This window comes from Anoplolepis gracilipes, chromosome 1 (assembly GCF_047496725.1).
Source record: "Anoplolepis gracilipes chromosome 1, ASM4749672v1, whole genome shotgun sequence".
In the NCBI taxonomy this organism is placed as follows: domain Eukaryota; kingdom Metazoa; phylum Arthropoda; class Insecta; order Hymenoptera; family Formicidae; genus Anoplolepis; species Anoplolepis gracilipes.
In genome coordinates, this window is record NC_132970.1 from 11,018,359 (window position 1) to 11,037,500 (window position 19,142).

At 32.2% G+C, this 19,142-nt stretch overlaps 1 protein-coding gene across 3 annotated transcripts in view; it reads right to left on the reverse strand.

Annotated features, from left to right (window-relative positions):
* Positions 1-19,142, reverse strand: part of Octalpha2r (alpha2-adrenergic-like octopamine receptor) — a 122,856-nt gene that overhangs the window by 91,476 nt on the left and 12,238 nt on the right. The window lies entirely within an intron of this gene.

Sequence of the window (19,142 nt, forward strand, 5' to 3'; positions counted from 1 at the left end):
GTATATATGTATACCAGTCAACTTTCTATATAAGATTTTTCTATCGATCGAGAATGCTCACTTATAATATAATGAAGAAAAATCAGATAAAACCTTTTGTAAAAATGTACTGCGTGAAAATAAATGTGATAGACAGAGAATACCATCCATTATATTATATTCGCGCGGCATAAAATATCGATTAAAATTATTACTTTTACATTTTCGTATTAGAAAAAGGTTTCTTAACTTTTTGTCGAATTGCCGATAATGTTGTTTAAGTAGAAGTTTCAAATTTGTATATCCTGATATTACAAAACAAGGAGAATAATTTATGCTAAATAGATTTATTTGTATTTTTATTGTTTCATCTATATTTTTAATTGTCCGTATTTTTATATGCTCGTGTATCAAAGTCTCGAAGATGTCAGAGTTAAGTATGTAATAAATTGATTCCAACAACTGACGTTTTGCGAGCAATCTTCTACTTGTTTATCAGAAACTGCTGAGACTACGCTTTACGGTGGGATAAGACACTGACTGTAAAGGATGGGCACTGATTACTGCCAGACTTCCCCTTAATGATGAAGGATGGCCCGAGGAGCTTGTCTATATATCTAATCTTTGAACGCAACTACAGTCAAGCATATTGCATTGCGTATGAAATTAGATGAAAAGTAATGTTTCGGAAACGCACGTATTTCGCTCGATTTGTTTCTTCAAATTTTTGACGTTTGAAGAGAAAAGAGACAAATTAATTTTCATGTTTATTTTGTCTATAAAAGATTCGAAACTCATTATAATTATAATACAAATTATAATAATTATAATAATTATAATACAAATGCTTATCGATGAACGCGTGTCGATAGTGTTGAAAGCATTAACTGGGCTTTTCTAATGTCATTAAAGATAACGACTAAGTTAATCGCCGAGGCAATCATATTATCGAGAGTAGTGTATTAAATACATACATACATGTATAATACACGTTAGAGATTACAAGTAATGTAATCAATAAAAGATAATACATATCGATTTTCTTATAATTTTGTTCGTACTTGAAAACTATTTATCTAATCTCCAAGTTACAATCTCCAAATTGTAATCTGTTCTCCAAGTTAATAAGATTAATTAGTCTTTTATGATCACCGCTAATACAAATGTACCACGCCCATGTAATGTTTAGCTAATATAACCTTTAATTAATCATAAGTAGCAACAGTAAAACTGAAAGCGTATTGGTTAGAGTTTGTAATATTATATTATACTGAAATTGAGAGAGCGTAATATGTTAATTAAATATTAGAATACGCTATTAACAAAGATTACAACACAAATTACAGGCTAATTCGAATTAATTAGCAAACAATAACATTAAATTATTTCATTTAAATGTAATGCAAGGAATAATTTCGGAAATTGATAGATACACAAAACATAAGATAATTACATTAGAGAGAAATTACGTCCTTTATATAATTTCCTCTCTCCTTTCCTTGCTTCCCCACTCTCTTATTTGATAATAAATTAAAAGAAATTACGTTATTCTCGACAATATATACACCAATGTGTTTATCTGATTTGCGCACCCTCTGCAATATATGTACGATCATGTAGCATAAGCCATAAAGTGCCGACACAGTTATGTACTATGTGAATATAACATTAGACATGTATATCAGTTCGGTGCTTGGTATCTGCTCCCTATACAGAGGTTTACTTAACCATTAATGTTAATTAGTTCGTTGCAGTGAGAATATAAATTGCATGATTATTCCTTCCAACACTTTTTCATAGAATCGAATAAATTTAGCATATCGAAAATTATGCAGTCAATTTTTAGTCTGCCATTACATATTGATGAATCATTTATCCATAAAAAATTACCTTTTTAAAAAAAGCAAAAAAAAAAGACGCGAAAGATCTATGCCAGTTGTCAAAAAGTGTTACATATATTTACAAAAGAATGTTATTTTAACTGCAAAAGTAATGATATCAAAAAATTGCACTAAGTGAAAATAAAAATATTTTAATCAAAAAAGTTATACAAAGTAATTGTTTTAATCTCCTGAAAAGTTAAAAGAAAGTTTAAAAAAAGATAATACAAATATTAAAATATACAAAAGTAAAAATTAATAAAAAAAATTAAAAATTAGAAATTAATAACAAAAATTAAAAAATATTTACAAAAGTTGAAAATGCAAATAAAAAAATTAAATTTTAATTAAAAAACTTAACACTGTTACTACACAATATTCCAAAATATAAAAACATATGCTAAAATTAATGTAATCTTTAATATATTTATCTAAGTTGCAGTTATTGAGGTAATTAAGTTAAATATAGTTCTAACTTAAATTTAGTATTTATTGGTTCATAATGTACAATATATATTATGCATATATATTTTATATCTGATTATTATCAGAATATAATTATATTATTATTATAGTTATATTATTATATTAATACATATAATTTATATTAATATTATTATATTAATTATTTCTATTAAAAATTCAAACATTGTGCTTATTGAATATATACTTATATTCATATTTACTATATTGCTTTACTACATTCTCGTGATAAAAGAAAGAAAAATGTATATACGAGATACTACAGTGAACAGTGGAAAACGTTGAAAAACGCGGTATGAGTTTCTGCAAAACATAAAACCAAAGTATAAAAATATATAATTTCGGTGAAAATGAGCGGTCGCTCTGCTTCTCCCCTTTCCCGTCTCCATCATTCCCTCTTAAAAATATAAATAAAAGAAGACTTTTATTGTTTACAGCTATCATTTCTCCATTAGAAAATATTTGCTGAAAAATCTCGCTTTTCAGCAGAAAAACTGCATTTTCACAAGGCTGCATTTTGGACAATTTTAAGCTTCATATTTGAGTTTAGCAAGCCGAAAAATATAAAGATAAACCGATTTCATTTCCCTTACAGGCAAATTTTGGCTCTAAATTGTTCTTGTCACATTGCAACTTTGTACCGTAATATGTCATGCATGTAACGCAAAAATAAAGAGGCTTTCTTTTAATTTAAATTCAAACTATCGATAAATCTAATAAAAATTTGATGCAGTTCAGCGGTTATTGCGATCTGATAATCTCAATAATTCTTAACTAATCGGTTCGCATAATGATATATAAGATATCTCTTGCTCTTTTACTTCGCAGTTCTTAGCGTAAGATCGTGTTTCTTGATCGGCATGCTTTGATAATTTTCGAGAATTTATGTAACCGATAAAATGTGAATAAACTCTGAAAACAATTTTATATCTTGAATCTTATATCTTCTTTGCAATAGTCGATTCAATTTAATTAGTCGAGTTTTAGCATCCGCCGTTTCGAATATCAGTAGCGTTTCTGGTCGTTTGGCGGATCCTAGTAATATAACGGCTTTCTCTCGGAGGCTACCTCGTCCACAAGCACTAGCGGCTGTATATTCGCAGATAAGACGGAAACACTGGAATTGTATATATCGATCCCTCTGCCGATAAGGATATCCACCAGCTTCTGTGCTCAGCTTACGATCTGCCGCTGTTCACGCTATAGCCTGAGATAGAGCGAAAATCCGGACTCCGGGTTTTGTTCTCGTCTCCGACATCGATCGTACCTTGTGCTTCGACCTGATCCTTTATCCAGCAAGGGAAAGGATCTAGTAAGGGCAAGCTCCCTTCCTTCAGCTCTTTTCAGTGTTGTCTTTCCTCGGTCATCCATCCTCGTACGCATTTAGAGCCCACTGCTGCCAGAATTCATCACGACTTTCCATAAACTTTCCAGAGCAAACTTTACACATTAGTGATGGTTCTCACTGAAGAGAGAGAGAGAGGGAAGAGAGGCAAGGAGGATCTATTTTAATTATTAATGTTAAGCATTAATGGGTGTGTATTGTTAAATGAAATATGTAATAATACATTAGATAATATTTTTTCCGTAATATGTCATTTAAAACTTTTGTCATAATTGTTGTTATTAAAAATTTTTTTCATTATATATCAAGCATAAGACGAAATACAGTAACAACTCTTCTCATTTTCAGATGTGCACTATTATTTCTATATTTTGTGCATATATTTTACTGTGTATTCGAAACACACTTTCAAAAATGATCTTGATTCGTTTATTATTAGCTCTTGTTTGCTTTGCTAAATTATTAATCTTTTCAAAACGCGGACTCTAACCGTTTATGGAATACGACGTATTTCAGCAAGAATCGCTCGAGAAATTTTGAATCGGACGTACAGCAGGGAATATAATGAACACAATTTATCGACAGGCTCAGAGTCTGAAGCTGATGGCGTGTTAACCTAAATTACGTTGATCAAGACTAACGCGGTGGCCACAACGGTGGAACAACGGTGGATAATGTTTTGCCTTAAATGTATGTATTGTTACATTGTTCTGCCTTATCGCATATCAATGCAATTATAACTGCGGAAGCTAGAAATTACGAGAGATTTATTAAAATAACAATAAACAGACAAAGATGATATCCAAGGTATAGAAATTATAAGTTCCATCTCCAATTTCTATGCGTCATTTACAATATATTATGTGTCAGGATGTATGATTAACTGCACTAAATTTTTAAGCGTCTCCATAAAGTGGAACATAAATAGGATTTCTAAAAAATCATGTCTCCCCCTCAAGCACCGAGACAGAAAGATTTGCTGGCAATAATAAGTGATAAACGTACTTTCTACACCCGCCACTCTTCTACCAATTCCGATAGGGATTGAAATTGAAACGGGTCGACAGAGCACGGTCAGAATATACGTGACTACTCGTGCTAAGCGAAATTCGATCATCAAGCGAGGAAAAGGTAGATTGGATGATTCGACCAAGGTGAGGAGAGATGAAGGAAGATCTTCCTTACCCGTGTCGGAAGCGAATATCGGCAAAGGAAAAGCAAAACGTGAAGAGTCAATGAGAAGGAGAAGAGACGAATGAACGAAGATACACGAAGACCGACTTGGCAATTGACTCCAGAAATCGGAGACAACGGATTGCAGCATCCGTGAAAATGGTGTGTCGATCTCGAATCATGCATAACAACTTCGAAATAACGCGAATTCCAAAGGGAAAACTATTCCTTCTTTCGCCTGCACAATCAGGCACGATAGAAAGTTCGTGTAGTCAGACTATATAGTGAAGATGGAACAGGGAAATGTCTTCGAAGCGTTGCGAATGGAACGTGCAAGTTTAAATGACGCTGCTTCGCAACCTTTGAAGTGATACGAATCATTATTGTGCTTTTCAAGTAATATTATACGATGAACAATTATTCAAATTACTCAGAAGAATACTCTGTAGACGCCATAAAGTTGTTCGAGCGATAACTCTGGAATTAAGTTTTCAAAGGATCGTTCGTTCGCAAAAATGATATTGAAAATAAATTTAAAAAAATTGTTTGATCTAATATACAGACTGTCTCATTGTCAGTTATAGAGATATAGACAATTTTTTAATATTGTAATAAACAAGAAAGCAGACATTTATAATTTTCACATGAATATTATTCTCTAAACCTAAATCGAGGCATATTTTAAAATATTACTTTACTTAACATTAAAAAACAATCTTCTAAATGTATGCAGAAATTTATAGTAGTAATAACAATGCATGGCTATATGTACGGTAGCTTTAGCACTACTCAAACGCCAATGTTTCAATGTCAAATAAATATTTGGGGTGACACATTGCGTATCTAATGAAAACTGATACTCTGAGCGAAATGAGAGAGCGTTGTCAGAACTTTGCGTTACTGACAAGAATTAAATTCGATAACTAAGTTTAATTAATCTATAATATATATATATATATATATATATACATTTTTTTTATTTAAAATGACCTCTAGAATACATTCTAAAAGTTGTCGATTAAACCTCAGAAAACCCTGTATACTCTCTGATAACACAAAGATTACGTCAGAGCAATAATCATGTGGAACCAATATATACATTTGTGATGACGTTGTTATCATGTAAGAATTAAAACGTTTCTTGGATACTGTTTAAAAAGCTTGCCTCGTGACAATCTTAATACTCATGCAATCTGCATCTTACATGCATATCATGGATCGTAATCGGTTCGAGCGACACTGTAGGCGACGCGACGGAAATTGAACATTATCCGTTTTATAGCTACAAATAGTTGGCGTACGTGACTCGAAAATATCATTAATCGTATTACGCAATTTGTCATTACGAGCACTGCTTTCCGATTCAGTTCGCCGCGACATGTAAATGTAGAAGCGCTTGAAATTACGTGACTGATACTTCTCGTGGGGATCGTAATTGAACGGTGATACGTGCACTATTCTCTATTTTCTATTCATTTTTTCATATTATATTTATATGAATTGGATATCTCGCGCGTTAGGTAAACAGTTCTTATCGTTTCTATCCTAGAACTGTTCCGCAATTTCGATCGTTGTATGGCGTCAGAAAATATTTCAAGAAAATCATAAAAGATGGGAGAGCACGAAGTCCGCATAAATCATTCTTGTGTAAACGTTTATAAGATTTGTTCTCTTTTAAAATATATATCGAGAAGTTCAATTCGAGAAACAATTCGAATTCAAGGATTTATATCTGTGATTAGCAGTCATAAATATCTCTAAATTCATAATTTTCATTAATTAAACTATTTTATTTTTAAACAAAAAGAACAGAAAAATATTAATTTTATTATACATTGTTTTGGGTTAATTAAGATATTAAAAATTGTGAATCTTGTGAAACTTAGAATACTTAATAAGTCACTCGTATTTATAGATACATATGTATTGTACCTTGTTTTAAAATTACTAACAATAAGAATATAGAAAATTTTATTAAAATGAGAGATAGTTGTCAGCGTAGGATACTAATATAGTATGCTAATATTACTGATCAATACTTAATTGTGATATGCAATTCGATATATGTATTTAGATATTACATTGTATTATTAATTGCTATTACAAACGCTCTATATGTAGTAATCAAGTAAAGTGTAATTAACATTACGGACGTCATTGACGTATCAATACGATATGTCATGCCTGTGTCCGATCTATATATTGTATCTATATATTGGTATCTATATATCACAATATGGTTTTGCAATTATCATTGATGATATTTGGATATTATACTATTGTGTATTTTACAACAGCGCGTGTATGATTCCGCTTTACTTGATTAACTCGGTTAACATTATATTCAACATGACCGATTAAACAGTAGGTAATTGGGACCTAACCCAGTGGGGAATCAATCTTCGCGGATTTAATCGTTTGTAATTTGTAGACCAGCGCCGTTTATTTGCTTTAGGAAAAACGAGAAAGGGCGAAGCGAAAATATCATCTGCATTGATACGGAAACAAATTTTACCGCAAAATTGTTTGCTGCTCTTTCACCGAATATTTTACGCTCTCAAAGCGCATCTTTACACATGCAACGCTCTGCTCTGTTCATATTACGCTTATATGTTATTTAATGAAACGTAACACGCGAGTATGTGATACCATAATTATTCGATTTCGATAAACAAGTATGTATATATCGTAATCCGGTTAATTAAGCCATGCGTTAAAAGAAAATAATATGAATACGATATTCACTATAGTTTACAATCAAAATAGCAATTTATAATAAAATTTTAACGATATAATGTACACATGCATCATTAAATTAATATTTACATAATCTGATTACAGAGAGAAGTCACTGAAAAATAAAATAATTATTAAACTTTATATCTAGATTAAAAATAAAATATAAAAATATTATTTATAATTAAACATATAATATAAAAAGCTGTAAAAATTTTATATCACACTTTCATTTTATATCATAAAAAAGACAGATATTTAATATGTTATACATACACATACGCATGTATGTACACACAGAATATTATATATAATATTTTATAAATATACAAAATATTTTTCAGAAAAAATAAATTCATCTAAATAGTAGATAATGTTTTAGGAGCACATTATACATGTATGGAATAGCATAGCTATTCCGTATTATCTACGAGATAGAAATGACCATATGGTGGCTGCATCGAAGTGCAAACAGAAATGGTCGACGAAAGAAAGAAAGTGAACGGGTTAGCTGAAAGATCGGTCGACATACCAGGTCAATGGTTTCACTGTTCTGGCTCAAATTCCTTATCGCTCCTTTTTTTTCTTTATATATTGCCTGAGCTTTCTTCCGTGAGTTTGCCATAGTTGTGGTAACTATCAAAATAGAAGAAAAGAGTAGAAGAAAAAGAATGAGAACCGAAGAATCAAAGTAACCACACGCAACAAAAGCAAAAGTTCTTCCTCTCTCGTCCTCAGCAAAACATTTACCGACAACGGCGATTTGAAACTCGGATCGAGAAGCGAAGCAAGATTTATTCTTAAAGTAAAGAAAACGCGCGGCAGGAGAAGGAAGATATTGTGCCCGTAAGCGAATTCTTCGAGGATTGTGTGTCAGCTTGTTGATTTGGTGACAAGTCCCAACGATCAAGAACAAACTGACCAACCGGGAAAATCCCTGAGGATAGCAATATTAAATATTGTACAGAGATTTTCAAGATATGATTAATAATGTGCTTCTGAATTATACATATATAAAAGCGAAAATAAAAAGATTATAAAATATGTTTAAAACAGTTTAAAATTTTTTAAATTCATATACATCCCCACGTGTCTTTTATATATATGTCGTAGCCAGATTACAAAATCCGTCTTTTTATAAAATGCCTAGACGTTTTATAAAGTGCGGCCATATTCTTAAATCGTGATTAGATTTGAAATATTTTACAATCTGGCTAAGAATTTTAGTCTTTTTATAAAATGCTAACAAGCGACCCGCCACATTATCAAATACAATGATTTTATATATCATTTTAGATTCTGACTCAGTTCATTTCAGTCTTTTTATGAACTGTTTATAGGATAGCCACTTATTTATAGAAAAGCGATAGGTTTCGTGTATTTTGCTAAATAAGAAAATTGTTAAATTTATATGAATATATTTATTAATAATATTATTAAATTTTATAAAAAGTAAAATGTTTACTTATTTGAACAAGGACCAGCAGCATGACAACGGCTGTAGCATTTCATTTTTGATTTATAACAAAGACAACGTTTGCCTAAAACGAATCTAAAACGATATATAAAATCATTGTATTTGATAATATGGCGGATCGCTTGTTAGCATTTTATAAAAAGACTGAAATTCTTAGCCAGATTGTAAAATATTTCAAATCTAACCACGATTTAAGAATATGGCCGCACTTTATAAAACGCCTAGGCATATTATAAAAAGACGGATTTTGTAATCTGGCTACGACATATATATTACATTTATAAAGCTCTTTTTCTCTTTCTAACCGAAAACCGCATATGATTCGTGTATTTTGGAGATAATTACTTAATCTAAAAAGACGTTAGATGCTCTTCTGACGCAGAGTGCAGTAAGATTATGTGATTACAGGAAACGCCGTGTTGTCAGTAGGTAAGTCCTATTCTAAACAGACCAGCGCGCGGGGTATGCCTAATTTGTTTAAGTAAATAACTGTGAGTGAAACTCGAGGCTAATGAGAAAAGTTAGAAGTGCCGCGGCAAGGCGATATCTAACAATATTTTGCGTAAATTAAACTCTCAGTTTTCTCTCCCCTAGTATAAACTAGTGCCTAGAGGAAATGTATAAGTGGCGTGTCGCGGACGCAATTTAACTTTAACAAGCACATTGAATAAATAATGAATAAATAATTAGATATGGATGTTGTAATTTAAACCGGTTGAATCGCCGCATGCGAAATATATGTATCGGCGATTTCAGGTGTTTGTTTAAATTTTAATTAAACGCTCGATTAGCTGGCCATGTACCAATAGTTGTTAATTATTGCACGCTTAATTGGCGATATGAACGATAATTTAAGCTTTTCATAATAAATACACGCTGTAACCTATTCTATTCATGATTAATATTAGAGAAAAAAGTTGGTAAATTATAGAGGATAGCAGAAATTCGATACAAATGAAAATTCACGATAAAATCGAAAATAATCAGAAATAACTGATGGCAATGATACATATTCTTCGTCTCTTTATTTCTTCATCTGACGTGTTCAGCATCGTTCTCCAACATTCATATCAAATTCGTTCGGCTATGTTCTACATAATCTACATAATTGATAAGCTTTTAGCTAACAGTTATTTCCGTTCAGCCGTTCGAAAAGCGGTAACGTCTGATAATCGGTCTTTTGCATTCTTAAAGCTCCGGTTGAGTGCCTTTCGCTTCAAATTCCTTGACGACATGTGATCTGCACCTTGAATAGCTTTCTAACATTTGACGGAAACTTTTTGACGCATTACGATTTTACGAGAGCAAAGTACGAATCTAGCAACCGCAGAGTTATATCTTTCTTTTTTCTCTTCTATATATTTCTGATTTCCCGTTATATATTTATATTTTCTCCCATCCCTCTCTCGCAACTTTCTACAGCTACCTAAGAATCATATTTACCTAAGAATAAAGTAGCATTCCAAAGAATACTACTTCCTCAAGGAAATACTTTTGGAGTATTAATAAAAATATAGAAACTATTTTTTTCACAAACAGTATAACAAGAAAATTATAAAAAAATATTAAAAATTAATACAAAGACATACTTTGTCGACACATTACGCTGATGTGAACGTTATGATAAAAATATGATAAATTGAAAGTGCAAAGTAATGTACAATACATAATATTTTTTTGCATTTATAATGTTATAAATAATCAAAATAAAAAACCTAATAATTAATAATAAGAGAGAGCACAGAAAATAAAATTAATAAAAGTAAATATAAAATAGAAATTGTTAATTTACTTTTCAAACATCGCAATCGCTAAGATAAGCATTACATATGTTTATTTTCATTTTTATTAAAGTGTTGTTTTTATATTTAAAACAACTAAAAGAATTTTAAATAAAATACGGATAATATGTAATAAACTGAAACTACGCTTTTATAAAATACTACTCGTCCCAATGGTATTTTCTACCGCGTGCATCTACACCCTTGTAGATTTTGTACGTTAGTGCGAACCGTCACAAATAAGAAGCGGTAAAATGATCACACATGGTTGAAACTCCGCGGAAACTGCTACGTACGCATTCTCAGAGTACGACGAAACACGATTCTCGTAAAAGTTCAGAATCCCCGATACTTCTTCCCGATTACTTTCCTCCATTAGCTCGCTGCTATACATATACACCTGCATGCTACGCGCAAATCTGAATCCATAATATAATCCATTCTACAGCGGAACGATGTTTCCCGGCAACTAATAACCTTCCCCCCTTCCGCGATTATCGTATCTCGATGTTTATATTTTCACATTTCGCACAGCGGCCTGCATCGTTCCGTACCTCTCCGGTTCCTCGCTCCTCCGTCTCGATCATCGTGAGGTGCAATATACATACTCCAATCGCCCGGCAAATGCGCGATGTACCTCGCGAATTTGCCCTATAAAGCGGAAGCTACGGTTATCTCCATTCCCCGTAGCACGCAAGACTTTGTATGCAGTCGGATACCGACACGGAGGAGAGGCATTTAGAGCGCATCGCCTTGTGTCTGCCGCAGCAGCGGTCGGACGAACGCAATACACGAGAGCGCGATGACGGCGAGAACTAGGACGAGCGTGTGGTGATCTTATTAAAAAGCACCCTCCTCCACCCTATTATACCGCCTACGGTGAGATGCAACTACTAGGAGCGCGGCTACGACTACCGTTCGCCGTCACGAAGGAAGAAGGCAGCGGCCGCGTTGTCCCGATGGCACGAGGAATGCCGAATGCCTCTTGTCTTGGAAATTTTTTAATAAAGTACGCGACAGCGACGTGACACGTCTCTCTGTGCCATTCGTGTAGCACGGTGAGCCGGGGTGCGTCACCGCGAATTACTTCGGAATTGCTTGCGAGCTATGACGCATCGTGAAATGCGTCCCTTGGCCACGGTGAGCGACGGGCTTAAGGCCGCTGTCACGTCGCTGCAACGTTAACGCTATGGATTTGCAGAGGGAAAAACTAATGTTTTCTCTGTATCTCGTGTCTGGCGTTTACACAGATTTCACGCTGGGTCTTAAACTTTAGTCTGAAACTGTATATATATATATATATATATATATATAACTGTATATATATATATATATATATATATACAGGGTGTCCTGTAATTGATGAAAAACCTGCTAATGGCAGTTTTTTGAGATTATTTGGAGATGATTTTTCTTCAGCGAAAATGTCGTGGCGTCAATAATTTCCGAATTGTACGATTGAAAAAAGGCGCTTTTCTCAAACTAAACTTTTTGGAATTAAAAGATTACCAAAACTATATTCTTTAGTTGATATCAGATAGAGTTTACTCTAATAGAATTTTAATTTAAGACTTAATTACAAAGATAAATGATAAGAAAAATTGGAAACTTGCAAAAAATGATGATGTCCCTCGATATTTTCGCTGAGAAAAAATTGACTCCAAATCATCTCAAGAATCTGCCATTAACAGGTTTTTCATCAATTACAGGACACCCTGTGTATATATATATATATATATATATATATATATATATCCTCGTCGACCGCATAATCTTGATTGATAATCCGTTGACCATGGAATATACTTTGCGCGATTCAACGCGACATTTGACAGAAAAAATAATTAAAAAAAAGTTCTTGGTCCGCATAAAAGGAATCGCTCGAACGATATTTTCACTTTCGTCGATTCTCTTAAGATCAAGTATTCTGGAAAAAATCTATTTGCATAGAGAATTCTCCAGACAAATTGAATTGAATATGCTAACAACAACCTCTTTATATTCTTATTTTTCTCTGAATTTTATATATAACTACTGATGCTACTACCGTGCTTTCTTATACCAACATGTACGTGCATATTGCTCTGAATTGTTTTTCGAGATTGTTTGCATGTTTGTACTATCTCTTCGTGATATGCATCGTCTTATCGTATTGAATTTCTTTTTCTACATCTATAATATTTTCTGTCTCATAATATTGTCTTTTTATTAATTTTCTTTAAAATAGATAATTTACATAAATTTATATATTAAATAATATGTATATATTTATGTATTTATATTATATTTTAAATATATATTAAATATTATATATAAATATAATATACTAAAAGATAAAATTTTACTATTTTGTAATCATTTAATTATAATTTAAAGTTTTACATATATTGTATAAAAAATATTTTTAATATTATTATTTAATATTATTATTTAATATTATGATAAAAGATATATAAAGTGGCATGTACACACTGACATCATGATATCTATAAAACCTCAAAGTTAACATAGAATATGTAATTAAATTAATGAAAATGTATTTAATATGAGTTGTTCTTATTTAACGAAATTGTGTATTTGTATTTTTAGATTAAATAATATGATATGCACACAATATGTATAAGTGAAAAACAACTGCAAAATATTAACTCATAAAACTTCACTCTAAACAAGCATATCTTCAAATGCTTTCGTTTAAGCATATTAAAGAATAACTTTTGAACTTGATGAAAGTTATGAAGTCTTCATCATTTATGGAAGTAGATTAAAAGTTTTGAGTTTACCGACGTAATCAGAATAGCTACTTGAGCATGCTCGTACTAAAGAGCTCTTGAAAATTCGAGAACTTATTCGAGAACATAAGTATCAGATTCACTCTTGTAATAGTGAGAAAACAAGTAATGTGAAACAAAAAAATGTCAAATACAAAATCTTTTTACTATGATATTTGAAAGAAACAAGAAAGCAGGTCACATAAGTGTTTATCTGCAATGTTCTATATTGAAAATATAAAATTACCGAAATTTGAATCTTGAAATCGAACTGAGAACCTTGTTGAACTAAAAAAGATAATTAGATAAGAGAGTTCTGGGGGATTTACATAAATATTGAACAATCTAGATAAAAATAAAAATACTTACAGTTTAAAAAACAAATTTACTCTTTCATGTAAAATAATTTTCATTTAAAGAATATATACGTAAATTTAAAAATATTTAATTAAAGCCAGCATTAGTATATTTTTACGTATATTTTCTTCTCTCTTCTTCTGTTTGTAATATTCCTTTTATTTTTGAGTCACGGATTGGATCACAGAAGTCTTTGGTCAGTTTGTTTTCTATTAAAAAGAGAATACTTTTGCGCATATAACTTTAGTTTGAAATAAAATATAAAAAAATATCCAATATTTAATTGTGAAAATATTTATGGAATAATGCTCTTTCCTATTACCTACATATTAGGTATGCTATTGAAAGAAATTATAAATTAATATGTACATTTTCTATTTTTACAAATAATTAAATATTTACATATCAAAAATATTAGAGAAATAAAAATAAAAGAATAAAAGATATAAAATAAATCCCTGCTTTATTTTATATTTCCTAAATTTACAATAATATTTAAACGCTATTTTTCAATATTTACAAATCAAGTTGATTACTTTTTTGAAGTAACAAAGCAGATCGAAAGTTAACCTCGATGTTGCGAGCGTTGGAATATGGTTGTTTAATGGTAAACTTTTTAACGCACAGAGTTTTTTAACATACGAGTTTTTTAGCCTGAGGCAGCGCAACGTTACTATGTTCTAAACTAGAAATTATTCATAAACAGTATCTGGAAAAACCGCATATAAGCCGCGCGGAATTTACTTTCCTAAGGTAAGGTAGAAATTTGCATAGATACACGAAATAATTTGCTTCAATATTATAAAGACAAAAAAAATAGTGAGAGATGGAGTTTTATGTGAAAATTATGTGAAAAGCCTATATTAAGTTATGCTAATTTATTTGTAATATATATTATGTATTGATTCAATATCGATGAAATAAGAGAAATAAAATAATAATAAATCACAATATAGGTATAACAAAACAACAAAACGTTTTTAACGGACTAGAGTTTTGATAAGATAAAATTTATATGCAACATATTAAATCTTAAAGTTGGCTGTATACATGCTCTACAGCTTTGTGAACGAGCAGAACATAATTGCATGGAATAAAATACGAGTTGCGGGTTATACGATAATTTAAAAGGTATTTCATGATTTTTTTTCAAGAGAAAATAAGTGAACCTGAGCGAAAAGCCGTTCTGCGTACCATTACGCTCATCAAAAGAGTGAGGCAAAAAAACAAATGGATATAAAACCCGATGTGTTTAAAGCGAAGTATATGTGAACCTGAAGTGAAAAGAGAAAGAGGGAATGCAAGTGCCGATTAACCCGGCGCTCAGCTGTAACATCCGTCAAATGAATTATGTACACTCGTCCCTCCTTTTCGCCTTTTTTGTACTGACACCCACAAGTCTTCTCTTGCCCGACTTTTTTTAAGCTCCTGTCGGTTTTCAATATTGTCCCCCGACTCAATTGGTGCTCTTTAGCCTTTTGATCATTCATACCCTGCACACGACAAAGGCGGTTGTCCGCATGTTCTCGTCCTGACGTACGGACTGACTCGACCTCGATTTCACTACTGGCACTCGCCTGCGCGACGGTCACGTAGTACGGACTTAATATGGCAATACGTGGCGGCGTATCGATTTAATTTTCAGAGCAAACCGCGTGCTGATTGCCTCGTGAAATTTAATGCTGTCTGTGTCGGTGCTAGGATCAGAGACTACGTATAGCGAGAAATGAAAAGGTTGACTGTGCGTAGAATGCGCAATCATCGTACGATGTGAATATCATTTGGAACATGATTTGCGTCCTAACAGTGTAGTTTTATCAATTTTATTTTGAAAGTTGCATTGACTCAACAATGACATCTTGGAATTTTCAATGAAATATGAACGTTAAAAGAACGGTGGAGCGCATTCAAATCTAATTAATGTATTAATCAGATTTATAATTTTAACAAAACTAAACTTGCAGCATTTTTACTTTTATTTCAACCAATTTATTTACGACGCGATGTCACAAGATATTGTAATATGAGCGATTTGCATACACTGCGTGTAAGTATCTTTAGTGAATGCCAGACAGAATATAGCTGCGCCTAAATATGTCAGCAAGCAAGACACACGAGAATGCCGCGAGGAGACAGCATAGAAACAACTGTACCACAAATAACGCGAAAGCATCCTGTGTTGCGGAATTGCAAGAGTTAAAAGGAAAGAAGCATTAGCAAAACAAGTACTGCATCCGTCGCTGCTTTTCATTCTCAATACTAACATACTCTATTGTGATACATGTCTCGTGCATCCCAGTTAAAGCCTGAGATATTTCGATTCAGTTGCCATTCAACGCAATTATCTCATCAATTCACAGCCGAGATCGCCCGAGTTCTTCTAACGAGAAGCGAACCGATGTCGATTTCAACCAAGGTCTACAATTTACAGGATAACCGCGTAATCTAAATCAGGATAGTGTTAATTCCGCGTGATTGAACATCTCAATGAATGCTTTCGCTTGTACTCGCTGAGAAATCAATGGCGTTTACAGAAATTTAAGCTAATCACGGTCATGATTTATTTTCAACAATTTTCGCCAATTTTTGCGACGCTAAAATTTCAATCAACCGATACAAATTATTTGCGATTATTATATTCGCTAAGGAAAAAATATATTCATACTAAAAATTAAACATATATATAATTAATATTTTGTGATCAAATTATCATGTGTATGACATGTTATTTCACATTTCAATATTAAAAAATGTACAGACTTAATTATAAATAAAATAACGTTGAATAAAAGTAATAAAAATATAATTGCGTTTCATATTTCTTCGTTACTGTAGATAAACTGTTACAACATCTATCTTGAAAACAAAACTTTTGTAAGAAAAAATATCTCGAGAACAAGCAAGGAACCTTCATATAAGAAATGTGGACAACAGTTTAAGAGCAGTAAAGTTTGGTTTATGTGTTTTTATATGATTTGCACGTGAATATTTTATATCCACTTCTTTAGGCTGACGAAATCTTTTATTTTATCGTCTGACAAAACTGGCGTGTATCCAAGTTATAAATTTATACCGCAAATGTCAAAGAATTATTGTCGCAAACTTTGCGCTATTTGTTAGGCTTATTGTCATTTTAAATCAAGTGAAGTAAATAGACATGAGCAAATCCGCGGGATAAGTCTAAAATACCGAACCGCAGGATTGTTAATTTTAGGGTTAGAACGAGGCAATTAAACCAAAGTGATTTATGTCGAAAAGAGCGTTATGTGCAATTAGCACTTTATCAAGATATTTAATCAAGATGCTGCAACCGATTAAATGCCGATTTATTGCAAACGCTTAACGAAGCGTCGATAACATGCTGTTTGCAACGAAAGAAACCAAACAAGAGGAACAGGTGTTAGTCTTACATTGTTACACCCTCTTTTTAATAGAATCGATAGAGATAACCAACGAGCTCTCTCCAAGAGAGTGCAAAGAGGTCGAGTCGGGTCACGGCCTCAAGATCCAATAGAACTTTATCTTTCTCTTTGCCTGCCGAATACCTAAGACTCTAGAGAGGCTAGAAAATTTGTAAACGCATAACAAATCGCATTTATAAAAAATATCTGCGTTCGAAGTTTTTGTTAATATCTTTGAAATGAATGATCGCGGAACTCGAGTCGGCCATTTACGTTCCGCGCACGCTTCTTTTTGTAATTGCACGAGGCTAGGTACGAATATTTCGCATGCTCCGAGTGCCAAACAACGGCATAACATATTTTGCTGCTCCGTTTGCGTTTTACGACTTCGAGAGAAAATAGTATTCCCGCAGAGTGAAGCAGAAAGTCACGTACTAAATTAAATATTGAACCAAAGTTTTGTAACCGCAAAAATTCTACATACCGTGCGTATTTTAGTAATTTGTCCGTAGATATCATCAAATCATCAACGGAATGTATTGGTACAAATATATTCCTCACTCATGTAATTAGAACTTTGTAAAACTGAAAATATTTGGATAAAGCGTCAATATTTTCTGTTATTTTAATGATAAATCTCTTATTTCGTAAAAAAAACAAGGTAATAAAATAAACTCCTATGTATAAAAACAGAATATATTTATTAATGTAAATATTAACGAAAATAAACTTGACTGATGTTTCATACTTTCATTGCTTGAAATATGAGCGCATGAGAAAGTGCTAACTCTGATGCAAATAATTTATGTATTTCATAGAGATAGCTTAATGCCCGGAGCATACTTTACGGCAAGATAGCAACCTGCATATGTTTGTACAGAATGCATTTGGGAGTGATTCCCGCAATTGCTCTTTTGGGAAGCGATGCAATCCCGAAGTGGAAACCTTCGGTTTCGCGCATCCCTTGAATTCCATGAAAGTTTTATACAGCAATGTCACGAGTGGTATCGACGCGAGGAATGTAGATACAATAGAAGAGAATCTGTATCCTATCGACGATCTTTGCCGTCGAAACTTTGAGAAGTGTCCTGCGAAATGCGATATGTCGAAACGCGAATTATTCATAAGAATTTCTAATGCAATCGTTTTCTCCTATTTCCATTATTGTTTACTTGTAAAAAAAGCTAAAACTCTCATTGCAAAGATGTACGCGTACATTCGCAGTTAAATTTATCGATTACATAAAATTCCTTTTTAACTAAAAAAGAATAAAGTTACATATTTGTCTAAAATTGTTGCGGGCTAATAATAATCGTTTTTTTATTAAAAATAAAAGTAATATTCATTTTAAAATTAATTTTCGACAATAATTTAAAATAACTTAAAGTAATAATTTAAGAAAATATATAATTAGCATGTAATACGGCGCATTAAAGGAAAGAAACTTGAAAAGAAATTTTTGCAAAATCTCCTTGTCATAAGCAATCTTAAAAATAGTAGCACTCATGCGTGTATTTGTGAACTTTTAGATTTTATGAAATGTCAAATAGCTAAGTTGTCACACATGAATGACGATGAGATTTTCTATAAGAGTACATTCAATATCTTCTCTCTCTCTCTCTCTCTCTCTCTCTCTCTCTCTCTGGATAATTTTATATTTAGTAATAGTGCCTCTCAATCAGCAAGATGGAATAAATTTGCATGGGCGTCACCCTGCTCTAGATTTATTCGCTTCACGTAGTATTTAGTACCGCCCAAC